The sequence below is a fragment of the Dryobates pubescens genome, chromosome 19 (assembly GCF_014839835.1).
Source record: "Dryobates pubescens isolate bDryPub1 chromosome 19, bDryPub1.pri, whole genome shotgun sequence".
Taxonomy (NCBI): Eukaryota; Metazoa; Chordata; class Aves; order Piciformes; family Picidae; genus Dryobates; species Dryobates pubescens.
The window spans coordinates 11959986-11973612 of NC_071630.1; positions in this window are offsets into that span (position 1 = coordinate 11959986).

Below are 13627 nucleotides of genomic sequence, written 5' to 3' on the forward strand. Positions count from 1 at the left end.
CTTGTGGGAAGAAGGATGGGCACAAGATCTTTTGGCTCTGGTTTTTGGGTGAGCATCAAACAAACACCAGGGGGATAGGTGTGTACGTGTGCTGCTGCATGTGGTCAGATCATGCCCCAGAATAGGACTGAAAAAAAGGGCAAAAAGGATTATATTTTATTTTTTTCTGATATTTTTCCTGCTAATTTCAGGAAGCCATCCCAAATTTCCATTGCAAGGTGACCTACTCCAATTCACTGGGGAGAGGAAGTTTAAACAGACTGTTTGTCCTCTGTCTCAGCCACACTCAGACAGAGGGACACGCTTCAGAGGAAGGCACTGCCTACCTTAAAACAAGGCAACTGGAAAGGGAAAAGCAGGAGCAACATTGTTGGCCATGAATAGCTGCTTTCAGCCTGAAAGGTAGGTCTGGAATTGTTAACTAAACCATAACAGAAACAATCAGTGCCTCCAGCAGTGACAGAAAAGCAGCATCAGAAGGGCCAGGTCTAAATTTACACCTTCCACTTACTAGAAAGTTGGTTTTGCAGTGGGAACCCTTTCAGTATTGTTCCAGGACAAGCTCTATTTAGTCTCTTGCAGGAAAAGCAGGTCCTAGGATTTCCTCATGAATCACAAATAGCTCCCTCCAGTCCAGGCTCCCAGTTAAGGCACTGTTCCAGCCCACAGCCACTTGGCACTGGACTTTGGCTTGGGTATAATGATGACATTCTTCACACATGCCTTTCAGGCAGATTTTCATATGTTTTACTTCAGTTTTTGATACTTTTAAGAATTTTTGGACATTTTTTGGATGGAAGAAAAGAGGAGGTAGGAGGAATGGGGAGTTAAGAGATAAAACACTTGAGCTGTTGGTGTTTCCAAGCATGTAAAAGCGAAAGCTCTCCAAGATACAGAGGGGGAGTGGAAGAGTTTTGATACCAGGATCCATGATGTACTGCTCCAAGAGCTCTCCTACAGCACAATAGCCCAATGTTGTGATGTGCTCTTGCTCAGAGCCTGGAAGATGCTTTCCCAGAGCTCCATCAGCTCCATGTGTCTCTTGTAGTGAGGGGGTGCAAAACTGAGCACAATATTCAAGGTGCAGCCTCACCAGGGCTAAGAACAAGGACACAAACGCTTCATAGAATCCATAAGGTTGGAAAAGACCTCAAAGATCAAGTCCAAACTGTCACTCAAGACCTCATGACTACTAAACTCTCCTACTCCTCCACAGTGCTGGCTCATGTTCTGCTGGCTGTCAACCAGCACAACCAGGTCCTCTTCTGCCAAGCTGCCCAGAGAGGTAGAGTCACTGTCCCTGGAAGGAATCAAAAACCAAGACAAGGCCCTTCAGGACATGGTTTAATGACTGTAGTGGTGGTAGGTTGATGGCTGGACCTGGTCTTAGAGGTCTTTTACAATCAAAATAGTTCTATGGTTACATGGACCAACAGTGTTCAAGAGGCTGCTGAATCCATGGTGGGCTCAAGCTGGAGCATGGAGGACTCCCATCCTCACCATTACTTTTGTCTCCTGGGCAAAAAATCCTGACTCTGTGACTTTTTTGGCAGCTTCTCTCTCAAAGAAAAGGTGCACCAATTCCTTCCCACCGCCTGAAAACCAGCCTTGCACCTTGCAGAGGATGTGCAGCCATGTGTGATTCTCATTTGCTCAGGCCCTATGGGAAAGGACCAGGATGATTTATCTTGGGTAGCACTCACAAGGTATCCTTCCTATTGTTCCCTCACCGCCGTGAGGTTTGGGCGGCCGGCAGAGGGGTCAGAGCCAAGGCAGAGAACAGAGATTCGCCGAGATCACGCAATGCTCCTAGCCTGTGGCTGCAGTAAACAGAATCTCCTGAAAGGTCACATCTTCAGGCTCCTGCTGCAACTGCCAAAGGAAACTGCAATCATTTTTCAGCCCTTTAAACGCCAGACTAAAATGTACTCAGCTGCAGTTTTCCTGCATGTTCCTGGTTTGTGAGGAGACTACTTAGGAGTCATTTCCTTGCCAAGAAAAGCTTCTCTTTCCTCCTAAACCCGGAATAGACCCAGGCAGCTTTCTGCAAAGTTTGGGGTCAGGGCACAAGGGGTGAGACCTTGCAACTGGACTCTGCAGGGTGACCCTAAATAGGTACCTTTTGCAACTTGGCCAATCCAAATACTTCCTTTGCCATGGGGAAAAGAGGCTCCATAATTTCCATTGATGGTGTAAGAAGGACCAGATCTGAGAAATCATAATATCTTTATGAGTAGAAAAGTCCTTAATTGCATCTCTTTTTTTTTTTCCCCCTCTCTGTTGGCCAGGAAAAAGCTTACATTTATCACAACTGCTTTCCCCGCCCCCTCCCCCCCTCCCTTCTAGCAACAACCACATCTACAAACCCACTTCTCGCTCCTTATTTACAGCAGGGAATTGGGTCTGTCTTCGTCACTCATCCTCCCCAAACACCCAGCAAAAAAAAACCTCGGGCCTCCTGGCACGGGCTACACCCTGCCCAACTGAGGCAAATCACCAGCTCCCGAAGCTGAAGTGTGACCCCAGTGTGAATTAAGTGCTGTCAACCCTGGCACCGAAAGTCCACCCATAGGACTGACCCTAAATGAATAGCCACTGTGTTTACGTGAACCGCCTGCCAGATTGCGGCTCTCTTTACCCAGAGCCCCAACGTGTGTCAATAAAAATCTCTGGGTTTCATTAGGCAGCCCCTGCCTGGATACATAAATAATAAGGCTGTTGTCAGATCTCCCCATGGTGTGTAAGGGCAGATCTGGAAACCTGAAGGCCACGACCTTCATGTTTCTCAGCAGGGACCGAAACGCCCTCGGAGCCAAAGTAGTGGGAAAATGAGAGTCTGTGTTATGCTTTAACATGATCCTGACAGGCAAATGTAATTTCTCAGAGTTCACTCCAGTGAGCGCTGATCTGGTTTATAATCTCACACGCTGGCCCTGCTGCAGCTCTGAGGCTGCTGTGGGAGGGGATGGGAGCTTCCCTTTGGAACTCTGCGTGGGTCGTGGGGGGGGACCTGGAGGCGAGAGAGAAAAGGCAGGGTCATGTTTAGGATGAGGAATGAGGAAGGTTAAAAGGAGAGTGAGCTCAGGCCTCTAGGAGGACACTTGTGGCACAGAGGAGGAGAGCTGGGAGTCCTCACCCCACTGGGGTAAGAGCTCAGCCAGGCGATGTGCCAGCTGAAAGGTCACTGTGCTGCTGGGAGCTGGAAGTAGTGAAGTGGGAATAGCGGCAGGCTCTTCCTCTGACCTCCAGCCCCTTTCTACATCAGCCATTTCCAGGAAATCCCTGCTTTCTCCTGCAACAAGGGCCAGCTGGGAGCAAGTGATGCTGGAGCAGCAGCCCATCCCTGTGGTGTGACTGAGAAGGGACCCTAGACATGAGATGAGAAAAGCTGTTAAAGCTTTTTAGTGCTGACACCTCCACATCAGGCCATCCTAGTACAACTAGCAAGAAAATGAGCAACACATTTGTCGATAGTAAAAGGCATGAAGCCAGCAAAAGCTGGGGTGATGCTCTGATATTTTCAGATGATAACAGGCTGAGGTGGAGGGAATGTGCATTGGGAATGACACAAAGACTGAGGTGTACGTGAGCAAATGGCTCAGTGGCGTTTGAGGATGTCTCTGCCTTCATCCTGGCATTTGATGAAGGAGCAGGGATGCTGTGCAGTGCCTGAGTGTGTTGATTAACTATCGACTGCCAAAGGATTTAGCTATCCACACAGACTAGCTCAGGTGAATCTGAAGGTCAAGAAGCCCCCAAAAGGGCTTTTAGGTTAAAAGGGCAGTGCTGGAGACAGACTGCAAACACCGTTCTGGTACCTCATGAGTGAGAGATGGAGATAAAGGTGCAACATACAAGAGCAATGGGCCAGATTTGAAGGGAGAAAAGGAGAAGGTCAGCAGATGACTTTGGGAGCTGTGGAAGTAGCAGTGGCATTTTTCCAGGAGTACACTCTGTCTTCTGCTGAGGAATGTATACCATGCTCTGCAGGGCCGGGTGACAGAGTTAATCACCCAGCGAGCAGGAGGGACCAGGGCAGCCAGGACAGGAAATGCTTCCCGGGGCGGTTGAGGGGCTGGAGACCCAGAGAAGACCTGGAGAAGCTCTGGAGAAGCCCCAGCGCTACGTGATGGGAGGAGTGCCCTCCTTCTGCATGCGTTGCGTGCAAAGCCAACGCAGTCAGGTCCCTGTGTGGTCTAGAGGGGGTTGTGTGTGTGGTCCTGCAAAGCCCTGCTCATCTGTCCAAAGGCTGCTAACTGCCTGCTGAATGACCACGTCTGTTTACTTTAGCTCTGTCTGCACCAACTGAACTCTGCTCGCTGCCTTCCTCCAGCTGGGCCGGCTCAGGACCCCAACGGGAAAGAGAGCAGGAGAGAGATCTGTGTGTGTGTGAGGCTCCAGGAGAAAAAAAGAAAGAAAGAAAGAATTGGCTACAAATGGACTACAGTGTAAATCATGGCGAACAATTTATGGGCCATTTTCTCTCCCATCATTTCTTCTCTGCTCCCCACCCCCCCACACCTCCCTCCTCACTCAAACAGACCAGGCTCATAAATTGCCCGTGCTGAGTGCTGGCAGAAAGGTTTTTCATGCTTCTGACAGCTGCAATAAAAATATGCCTGTGTGTCTGGTAACTGTGTGTGGAGAGTTGGGGCAGAGAGAGCTAGGTGCCTGGGCAGGGTGCTTGGGTGGGGGTATGGGTGTGCCTAAGTGTGTCTGGTGGGGGGGGCTGAGGGTCTGAGATCATGGTTGGAGGGGAGAAGAGGAGGGGCAGCAAGGGATGCTGGGGGGAGTGTGAATGCTCCTGTGTGCTGTGAATACATGTGATGCAATTGCATGTGTGTGCTGCAGCTGTAAATGCTGTGACTGAGGGTGTACTGCAATTGCATGTGTGTGCTGTGACTGCACCTTTGAACCCTGATGGCGTGTGTTCATGCTGGGGGTGTGTGCATGTGCTGTGGCTGCAAGCCTGGCAGTGCTGCAGCTGCATGCTTGTGCTGGGAATGCATGAGCAGGAGCTGTGATTTTATGTGTGTGCTGCAGCTGCATATGCATGCTGTGATTGCATACCTGCTGCAACCACATGTGTGCATGCTGTGTGTGTGCTGGGACTGCTTGTGTGCACGTGTGTGCATTGACTGATTGCATAGATGTGTTGTGACGGTACATGTGTGTTGTGTATACCTGTGTGGGGGTTGGACTCTATGATCTTCTGAGGTCACCTCCAACCCCTGACATCCTGTGATCCTGTGTGTCTCAGGCTGCAGCAGGGGAAGTTTAGGCTGGAGGTGAGGAGAAAGTTCTTCACCAAAAGCATAATTGGCCATTGGAATGTGCTGCCCAGGGAGGTGGTGAAGTCACCATCCCTGGAGGTGTTCAAAAAAGGATTGGATGTAGCACTTGGTGCCATGGTTTAGTTGCCATGAGATGTTGGGTAATAGCTTGGACTTGATGATCTCTGAGGTATTTTTGAACCTGGCTGATTCTGTGATTCTGTTGTGTGCACGTGTGTGTGCTGTGACTGCACATATGTGTTGTGACTAGGTGTGTGTGCTCCAGCTGCATGTATGTGCTGCGTATGAACATGTAGCACCTGCCTCCTCCTACTGTGGCTGCGTGTGTCTGTTGTGCCCGCAGGCATGTGTGTGTGTGTGTGTGCACCACGTTCTGTGCACAACTGGGACTCCATGTGTCCCTGTGTGTCTGTGCATGTGGGGATAAAGCCATCTCGTGTGTGTGCAAGCAGGACAAACTTCTCATGTGCATGTGGCAAATGTCTGGGTTTTTTTTTTCCCCAGCACATGGCAGTGTGTGAGATGTTCAATCTCCTTCTTACATCGAAGTTCAAAATGCAAATCATCACCATTAGTGAGAAAATACTCCCTAAATGCAAACAGATTGAGTCCAAAAATCAATCAGCTGCAGTATTTATTCTGATCATTCCCAAGTACTCCACACTGGGAATTTCTTACTTAGACCCAAAACCTCTAGGCTGTTTGGTTAAATTTTATGACTCAAATTCAACTGAGCTGATAAGCCCAGGCTGTGAGATTCTTCAAAGCAGTGAAATTCTGAATCAAGCAGTAAGTTCTGCAGCTGAAATGGGAATAATTTCGTTCCTGCCAGCTAGTTGGAGAAGAAATTAATGCTCAACCACAGGACTCTTAGAAAATTACTTTCCCCTTTTCATCACTTCTCCATATTTACTTTTGAACCACGTTACTCTCGCTACAAGCTCGATGGGAAGCAACAGCCTCGCAAATCCCAGGGCATGCAAAGTGCTATCAACAAAAAAAACCTTGGAGCTTATTTCTGGAGAAAGATATTTTCCCTGTCTCTGTCTGCGTTTTGCACTGCCCCAGTTTGGTTTCTTTTGTGCCTTTATATACGATAAAATCTTGCAAGGGTTCGTAGTTGCCTTTGCATTGCCACCAGCTTAAAAAGCTTTTCACTATGAAATTATTAGAAAGGTGCAGAAAAGGGAAAGAAATCAGAATTTAACTGAATCAGAATTTAACTAAAGAAAATCAGAGCATCCCCAAATCTCCCTCCTCTTAATTTGGAGCTTGAAAAGCTTTTCACTATGAAAAGATTAGAAAGGTGCAGAAAGGGGAAAGAAATCAGAATTTAACTGAATCAGAATTTAACTAAAGAACATCTCAAAATCTGCCTCCTGTTAATTTGTAGTTCCGAATTCATTAGGAAAAGGAAGCAAGAACCTGTACCTTCCCAATCATGCAACTGTAAATAACAGCTAATTCATACAGTCATAGAATTGTCTAGGCTGGTAAGACCTCTAAGATCATTGAATCCAGCCATGTAGATTCATCTATACCCTAAAAAAAGGATGAACCAACAAAAACAGTGGAAAGGAAAAAATACGAACCCACAAACCAAAACCAACAACTAAATGAAACACAACGGAGAGACCATAACCAGTTCAGAGATGATCCCCAGCCATGAGAAAAATTAAGCTGGAAGGAAAGCCAGCCAAAACCAGAGCAGTGATATAGGTAAGGATGTGTGTGGAAGAGAGGGAAAGCCCTCAAAAAAAGGAACTTTCTATTTATCAGTGCTGTTGGCAGACGCTCTGAGTGTGCCTGGGCCAGCGGAAAACCGCGCTGGGGTGTTTCCGAGTCTGAGGATCAATAGCCCCGTGTGTGCCTGGGCTTTGTAGCTCTAAGTGCCTCTGTGGGGAACAAAGAAAGTGAGTAAAAATTGAATTATCCACTTAAGGTTGTGTCAGCTTTCCATCATAAATCTTTCCTTTTTTTTTTTTTTTTTTCCCCCTGGGTTTTATTACTCATCTGTAAAAATTCCTCCCAGCCTGTGCCTATACAAGGTGATTTCGGCGCTGGGGGGAACAGCTCCGTAGATAATGGGATTTAATAAGGTCTAAAGCTGTCATTTTGTGCAGAAAGAAATGTTATTTCTCACAGCTACACCAGAGGAATGAAATCAGGGGCTGGTGGAGTGATGGCTTCAGGGGAGCTCTGAGAACCTTGTATTGGGAAAGGGCAGCAGGTCCCAGTTAGGGCTGGGCTGAAGAAGGGTCAACCCAGGCACCCACCACACCCCCATGACCTCCCCAGGCAGGAAGTGGGTGGGCAGACTCTGGGGTACTGGAGATGCTCCACTTATCCCATGGGCTAAAATACAACTCCTGCTTTGGAAAGAGCATCTTTAAATGCCAACCTCCTGTGTTGTAATTGATTAAAATAAGAATTTTGATTTATTTTAAATCTCCTACACACACACACTTTTCCTTCCCCTCCCCCCCCATTTCTCTCTTCTCTTCTCCTCTCTTCTCCTCTCTTCTCCTCTCTTCTCCTCTCTTCTCCTCTCTTCTCCTCTCTTCTCCTCTCTTCTCTTCTCTTCTCTTCTCTTCTCTTCTCTTCTCTTCTCTTCTCTTCTCTTCTCTTCTCTTCTCTTCTCTTCTCTTCTCTTCTCTTCTTCTTCCCTTTTCTTTCTTTTTTTTCATTTCTTTTCCTCCTTATTTTACATTTATATTTGTATGTTTATATTTATATTCTTTATTTTCCCCTTCCCCTTCCCAAGCCGGAGGGAACCTGGGGCTTGATCGGGGCGACCCGTCTCTGATCCGAACAGGTCCAGGGAACGGAGCCCGGGGGGTGGCCGGCTCAGGAGGGTCCCGCCGGGCGCCAGGCACTGCCCCCGACCCCCCACATTAACCCCGCTGACACGGCCGGGCGCCGCTGAGCCAGCCCCAACCCCCCGCCCCGGGCAGCCCTGGGCAGCCCCAGCCACCTCCGCCCAGTCCTCCCCCGGGGGCTGCCCCGGAGCGGACCTCAGGCAGCCGAGGACAAGGCTTGTGTGTGTATGCGCGTTCCTCCCCGGGAGATGCCTCCCTGCAGCACTGCCAGTTCTTAGGAGCTCATCAACTTTGCTCCTCTCCGGTTTGTCTGCAATTTACGAGAGATCGAGCGGGGGGATGGAGGGGGGTGTTCAGTTAAATGTGGGGAGAAAAGGTAGTTCGGTAGTCCGGCGGGAGAGGGGGGGGTGGGGGTGTGTGTAAATTAGTCACACCACACCAGGTTGTTTTTGTTACTCTGGGATGTTTCCCCCTTTTCTGCAGCGATCGTTTGAGGGGTGGCACAGGGTGAATCTGTGGGGGCTCTGCCCAGGGCAGATAGGGATTGCCTGGTGCTTTGAAAGCTCTGAGAGATGTCACTCCAAAGTATAGGAGCTTTTACAGAAAAACGAAACAAAACAAAAGAAAAACCAAACAACAAAAGAAGACCCCATAAGGATATTTCCTTGCTGGCTGGTTGCAGCTTTTTTAATCTCCATGGGTTCTTGGCAGCCCCCAAAGCCCTGGTGGGGGGGTGCTTCGGGGTATCCCTTCCATCCTCTGCTCCTCAGACCCCATTTCTGATGCATCTTGCAGAGATCCTTTTTCTTTGTTTTCTTGCATTTGGCCTGTGCCCACTTTGCTCCCTGGGAGGACAGTGGGTCTGCACCTCAGGTTAACAAGGTGAGTTCTGCTGCAAGGAGAGTGTCCTGGCCCCACCCCCGAAAAAGATGTGGGGTCAGGAGAACCATGCTGGGGATGTCCAACATTGCCTGGCTGCAGTGGGGATGAGGCACACACAGGGAAGGAAGAAAGGAGGGAGGGAGGGAGGGAGGGGAGAGAGGGAGGAAAGCTGATCCTGAAGTTTCCATCATGTGAAATTGAAGCGCATGTGCCTATAATGAAATATTTCCTCCCATTTCATGGCAGCTCAGTAATTCCTGATGGCAGGGAGCCTGGGAAAACAGATCCCCCTGCTCCCACCCACAGCGCCTGACCGCACGGGCAGGGACAAACAAGGGCTTCGTTCTGCCGTGGGCCACGGTGGTTCCCAACCTCCTGTCTGGACACCGTAGAGCATCCTCCAAACGTGGGCACACAGGGAGCTCTTCACCCCCTTTCCCCATCCTCCAGCAAAGAGAAATCCACGCTTCCAAAAGGATTTTGAAGCAGGGCTGCGGCAAAGCGATACCCCCCAGGCAGGACCAGCATCCCTGCTGGGTCCCCAGGGTCACACAGACTGCCTGCAGTGCTGTGACCAGAGGTGACACAGAGAGCTGCCACCCCCAGCAATAGCCACTGCTTTCATTTACTTTTGGAATTATGTGGTTTTTCCATCTCCCTTAAATGTAATTAAACTTTGACCAAAATTTGAAGCAAGGCAAGAGAATAGAAAAGGCCTTTTGTGCCAGAACAAGCACAGTAATGATATTAATAATAACAAAAAAACAATGACAAGCCCTTAAACTCTTACAGGCTGGGTTGGAGGAGTTCAGGCTACTAGGCTGAGTCAGGCAGAGCACTGGGAGTCCTCAGCTCCCTTTGAAATGCTCATGGCACAGAATGGTTGCAGATGAGGACACCAGAAAGCTGCTGCAGAAAGAGACTTTCTTTTAAACTGCACTTCCCTGTCAAATGCGAGTCATGAACCAGTAATCTGGTGGCAAAGAAATGGGCAGAGATGGGGGTCTGATTGAAATGCAGCTGTGTCTGGCACGAGGAAACTGATGAGATGGACCAGCTCTTGTGCTGTGTTGGGAAAGAGCATGTCCTGAAGGAGGAATGTGATAGAAGGATGCAAGCCCTCAACAGCAGCCACCCTCTAGTCCTGATTGTTTCTTAGAATCACAAAATTGTAGAATTGTTTCAGTTGGAAGAGAGCTTTAAGATCATCAAGTACAACCATTAACCCAGCACTGCCAGGTCACCACTAAACCATGTCTCTCAGCACCACATCTCCACAGCTTTTCAATCCTTACAGGGATTACGGGGCAGCGTGGTTCAGGCTTTGCCAACCCACAAGGGGAAGAAATTGTTCCTCATGTCCAACCTAAACCTTCCCTGGGGCAACTTGAGGTCATTTCCTCTTGTCCTGTTGCTTGTTCCTTGGGAGGAGAGACCAACCCCCACCTGGCTCCAACCTCCTGTCAGGGAGCTGTAGAGAGCCAGAAGGTCTCCCCTCAGCCTCCTTTTCTCTGGGCTGAACAATTCCAGTTTCCTCAGTTGCTCCTTACAAGATTTGTTCTCCAGACCCTTCACCAGCTTCATTGTCCTTGTCTGGAAATCTTGGCAGGGCAGCAAAGTTCCCCAGTGTCATCCTGTAGACTGGGAGCTGATAGCCTTGGAAGGCTTGGGAAAGACTGGAAATCATCCCCCTCCTTGAATATTGCTAGGGGACTTTTCCAGATTTTCTTCTGGGTCCCATCTCATTCCCAGTTCCAACCCTCATAGTAAAATGTTGCTTTTTTCTGGAGCATCTTCCATTTTTCCACACCACAGGAAGGTTGGACAGCCATCACCTCTGAGCAGACCTCTGGCTCTGAATGCCAAGGAGAAGTGGAGCCACCTCTGGAACCAGGAAAGAACACGAGTGTCTTCAGGCATCACCATAACTGTAATAATGAAGAAAAAAATAACTGGGCTGGCAGTTAACTCCCTGTAAGTCAAAATTTGAGATCGTTCAAAAGCTGCTCCTCCCCTTCCATTCACTGAGAAGACCTCGAGGTGAGACACCAGAGAGAGGGCAACCAAGAGCTCATGTAGGTACCAAGCAAGTGAAAACGCTAGAAGAAGCCATTGGGTTTTATGCTTTGTATTTCTCCTTCTGCAGCTCATGGTCTGGCTTTGCAAATTAAACAGGAATTTCCTCAGCAGTTGGGTAATGAGTAATCATTTTTGTCCTGGGTGAGCTCACTTTTATCTCCACAGAACATCATCTCTTCTCCTGTCTGGCTTCAGGGCTGGGGGATGCCACATCTGCAGTGTGCATGTTTTGACTCACTCCTCTCCTCCATTAAATACTGCCCCGGGAAAAAGCCACGGTCTTGATGTCTTTTGTAAACTCAAACCCCAAAGCTCTCTGCACCCCTTTGTGCTCCCAACTGCCCCATATTCAGACTTTCTGAGCTTGATGAACCTCTTTATTTGGTGGTTTACTGGAAAAGCTGTTCACATCTCTAAACAAAGCTTACTCTTCCTGATTTTATCTTTCCCCACGTTATTGTTTCCGGTTGTTATTCACTTTGGCCGATACTTCCACAGGGACTTTCCAAAGAAGAGAATCCAAAGTGATATAAAAGTGCATCTGAATAACATCCAGGAATAAAAGTAGGGACTGATTACAAATACAAGGCATAACTACCCTTTACTGGAAGAAGCCAAACACACAGGAAGAAATTCAGGCTGGATATCATCAGTCAGTGGGAGACCTCACCCTGAGGATGCCCAGCTACTGTACTCGAGTGTTCAGACGTCAGTGTGACACAGGGAGAAAAACATCAATCCCAAGAATGATTAGAAGTCCCCTGCAAAGAACTTCCAAGCCTGAAAGTTTATTTGTTTCTCCACTCCTGGTTGGCCTAATGAGAGATAGTGCTCTGTTCTACAACCACTGCCTCGTTCAGCCCTTGGTGTGCCACTTCTTTTATGCTCTGTCCTTGTCATCATTCTAAAGCACAATTTGGCTGCCCATTCAGAGCCCCCCAAACATTAACTCAATCTTGTATGGGGGAAAGGAAATAGATTCAGTGTGGAAGCATGTAAGCATCTATTGGATTGTGAATCCTTTGGCCAAATCCTACAGATTTAGTTACAACTTCCCTGGTAGTTTTTATTTCCCTATCCCTTCTTCCTGACTTCCTGTTTCAGGAAAATTCATGATTTCTGCAGTCTGCAAACATCATTTTCTCTGTCTTTTAAAACCCTTTCAAACCACAGATCTCACATCATTTACTTATCCAATGGGATGAAGCAGCCTGATTCCCAGCAGGAGTTAAGGAGAAGTGGTGTCATTCGATGAATGAGCAAGCAGGATGGAGTGGGAGCCTCTGTGAGATGCAGACCAAGCAGGACAAGACTGAGAGCCTCCAGGCAGCAATTTGACCCAATGCATTCAACATGCTTTCTTATTTTTTCTCTCCTGGAAGCATCCCTGCTCAAACCATAATGCCACAACCAGGCAGACAGGCTGAAGCCCTCCCAGTCCTGTCAGTCCCAACCAGGCAAACATCTTCAGAGGCAGCAGGCATCAAGCAAACCTTATTGCAGTCTGCTTTCCCAATGGAGCTGGTTTACAGATCTGCTTCCCTTTGATTTCTCAACAGGAAAAGAACTCACATCCACCTGGAGCAGAGTGCAATAAATCTGCCCAAAGCAAGGGCAATCAAACCCAGTAAATAATCACACCTACAAACTTGCCGGGGAGAAAAGAAGTATCCAGGCTTATAACACAGACTCCAGCAAAGTTCTGGTGCTGTTAAGTGCAGCCCTCACCTCACTTCCCAGGACAGCAGTGGATCAGCTCCTGACATCTGAACTAGGTTTTGGCATTTCTGCTCCCCATCTGGCCAGCTTGGGATTTCATCAGCACCACTGAATATGTGCATCTACTCAAGGGCTTCAAAGTCACGGCTTGAGAATCTGGTTGCGTTGAAAAATGTCTCACACTTCTAGCAGTAGTTTATGGGCAAACAGGATGCTTGAGCTGTTCCTATAAATTCTTACCCACCTGGCAGTGCCAGTTCTTCTTCAATCTCTGCCTTTGGTCTTGGCTGTCCCTCTGAGCACTCCAGAAAGACCCATTTGCCTGGGGGGAGGCATTAGGATTTCTATAAACAGAGATTAAATCCGCTTCTAGGTGACAAATGGATTTTACTGCCCGTGTCAGGCATTGGCTGCCAAGTGCCAAACTGGCAACATCTCCCCAGCAAGGCACATGGATAAGGCATCCACGCTCATGGAATTGCTGGACTTTTATGGTCATGGATATGGGAGGCTTTAAACACTCTGGATTTCTGTTAATTAAGATGTGTTGGCTCAGACATCCCTCAGCAGCTCATAGGTGTTCCGGAGAGGGACACGGCACAGTTGGCACAAAGCAGAGGCTCTGCAGTGCGCTGCCCTTGGATGTGCCATCCATCATTGAGGATCTGTGCTCTGCTTGCAAATGGCTCTGCTCACATGTCTGTGCCCATTTGGCCCCCAAAACATAAATAAATACTGCCTCTGGCTTCAGGTCTGCATCTCTAGGTGGTGATGGCAGTGATGGTGATCACAGAATCATAGACTCATGGAAGGGTTTGGGTTCAAAAGGACCTT